Consider the following 2,500-nt stretch of genomic DNA (forward strand, 5'->3'; position numbering starts at 1 on the left):
TAATTTCTTCCACAACATAAAATCATGAAACCACCTCCTCCTCCTCCTCCTCCTCCTCCTCCTCCTACTCCTCCTCCTCCTCCTCCTCCTCCTCCTCCTCCTCCTCCTCCTCCTCCTCCTCCTCCTCTTCCTCCAATTCCTCTTTCTTCGTCATATTCCATAATGTCTTTTGGGTCCTCCTCCTCCTCCTCCTCCTCCTCCTCCTCCTCCTCCTCCTCCTCCTCCTCCTCCTCCTCCTAATTCTTCTTCTATCGTATGAATTCCTTTGACTTATCCAATCTCTCTCTCTCTCTCTCTCTCTCTCTCTCTCTCTCTCTCTCTCTCTCTCTCTCTCTCTCTCTCTCTCTCTCTCTCTCTCTCTCTCTCTCTCTCTCTCTCTCTCTCTCTCTCCTTTCACCTTCCTTTCCTTACCACTTCAATTTGCCTCTCTCCTCCTCCTCCTCCTCCTCCTCCTCCTCCTCCTCCTCCTCCTCCTCCTCCTCCTCCTCCTCCTCCTCCTCCTCCTCCTCCTCCATTAAGATGATGTTAATAGCAAGGGTCGGTCGTTAATGGAATCGTTCTCACACACACACACACACACACACACACACACACACACACACACACACACACACAGAGAGAGAGAGAGAGAGAGAGAGAGAGAGAGAGAGAGAGAGAGAGAGATGCAAATATAGACGACAGTAGAAAGAAAGAAAGAAAGAAAGAAAGAAAATAAAGAAAATATTAACCCAATGGCAGAAAGAAATTGGTCCTTTAAAGTAAATCCTTTGAAGATCCCGCCTATTTGAGAGAGAGAGAGAGAGAGAGAGAGAGAGAGAGAGAGAGAGAGAGAGAGAGAGAGAGAGAGAGAGAGAGAGAGAGAGAGATAGGGAGGGAAGAGGAAGAGGAAAGGAGGAAGGAAGGAAGGAAGGGAAAGAGAGGGAGAGAGAGAGAGAGAGAGAGAGAGAGAGAGAGAGAGAGAGAGAGAGAGAGAGAGAGAGTCCTGTCATTTTTCCTTCCCCTTCCTAGTTAATCCTTTCTTATTTCCTCTATTTTTCTTCCCTTTTTCTCTCTAATCCTCCTCCTCCTCCTCCTCCTCCTCCTCCTCCTCCTCCTCGAATGAGTAAATAGATGCAACATAATAAAAGGAAGGAACAAAAGAAAATGGAGATAAACACAGCTCTCTCTCTCTCTCTCTCTCTCTCTCTCTCTCTCTCTCTCTCTCTCTCTCTCTCTCTGGGAAGGATGAAAAATATAAACCGCTTCAAAATTGCAAACATTTATTTATTCATCATTCACACACACACACACACACACACACACACACACACACACACACACACACACACACACACACACACACACACACACACACACACACACACACACACACACACACACACACACACACACTCTTACCCGTGTGTGTGTGTGTGTGTGTGTGTGTGTGTGTGTGTGTGTGTGTGTGTGGGCAGGATAATACAGAATAAGGCTTCTCCCCACCCATTCACACCCACACCCACCTCCACCCTTTTACGGCCCCCTCCCCCCAATCTCAGCCCCCTCTCAGCCCCTCTCTTAGCCCCTCTTAGCCCCTCTCAGCCGCCCCCCTTCCTAACTTGCATTCTGATCGGCAGGTGTCAATATGATCCAGATTAGGAGCCAATTTGGGAGACTTTCGGTTTTAAGGTAAGTTTTGATTGGTTTTTACAGGTGTTTTCTCTCTCTCTCTCTCTCTCTCTCTCTCTCTCTCTCTCTCTCTCTCTCTCTCTCTCTCTCTCTCTCTCTCTCTCTCTCTCTCTCTCTCTCTCTCATTTTTTTTCTCATTTTCTATTTCTTTTCTCCTCTTTTCCTTAATTTTTTGTTTTTCTTTTGTTTCTTCTTCCTTCCTTCTTCCTTCCTTCCTTCCTTCCTTCCTTCCTTCCTTCCTTCCTTCGTTAAAATCACTCTCAAAATATAAAGGAGAAAAAAAATGAAAGAAAGATCAATTATTATTTTATCATCATCATCATCATCATCATCATCATCATCATCATTATTTTTATTATTATTATTATTATTTTTCAGTATCCCCTCTTTCTAAATTTACCAGCAAGAAGAAAACGTGAATCATGTCCCTCGTTTTCTTTGGCCATATTCACGTTGCCTTATTTGTCATCCTAAACCTGCATAATCTTTTTTTTTCTTTATTTTTTTATTCCTTTTTATATTTTCTTTTCCTCTCGTTCGTTATATCTTGTTGGAAATTGTACCTGGATATTGCTCCTCCTCCTCCTCCTCCTTCTCCTCCTCCTCCTCCTCCTCCTCCTCCTCCTCCTCCTCCTCCTCCTCCTCCTCCTCCTCCTCCTCCTCCTTCTCCTCCTCCTCTATGAAGGTCAGAAGATTAATGGCCACAGTCTTCACTATTTTAACCCTTTCAGTACTGGGACACATTTTTACCATGAGTTTTGTGTACCATTAGACCATTTTATTGACATTAGGAAGGGTCTATGGAGGTCAGAGGATTAATGGCCACAGTCTT

General features: G+C 44.7%; 1 long non-coding RNA gene across 1 annotated transcript in view; it reads left to right on the forward strand.

The window, feature by feature from the left end:
- The window catches only part of LOC123519831, a 7,286-nt gene that overhangs the window by 1,033 nt on the left and 3,753 nt on the right, over positions 1–2,500 (forward strand). The window contains exon 2 of the long non-coding RNA XR_006679108.1: positions 1,617–1,668. This is a non-coding gene — a long non-coding RNA (uncharacterized LOC123519831). The remainder of the gene's footprint in view (positions 1–1,616; positions 1,669–2,500) is intronic.

Source organism: Portunus trituberculatus, chromosome 7, assembly GCF_017591435.1.
Source record: "Portunus trituberculatus isolate SZX2019 chromosome 7, ASM1759143v1, whole genome shotgun sequence".
Lineage (NCBI taxonomy): Eukaryota > Metazoa > Arthropoda > Malacostraca > Decapoda > Portunidae > Portunus > Portunus trituberculatus.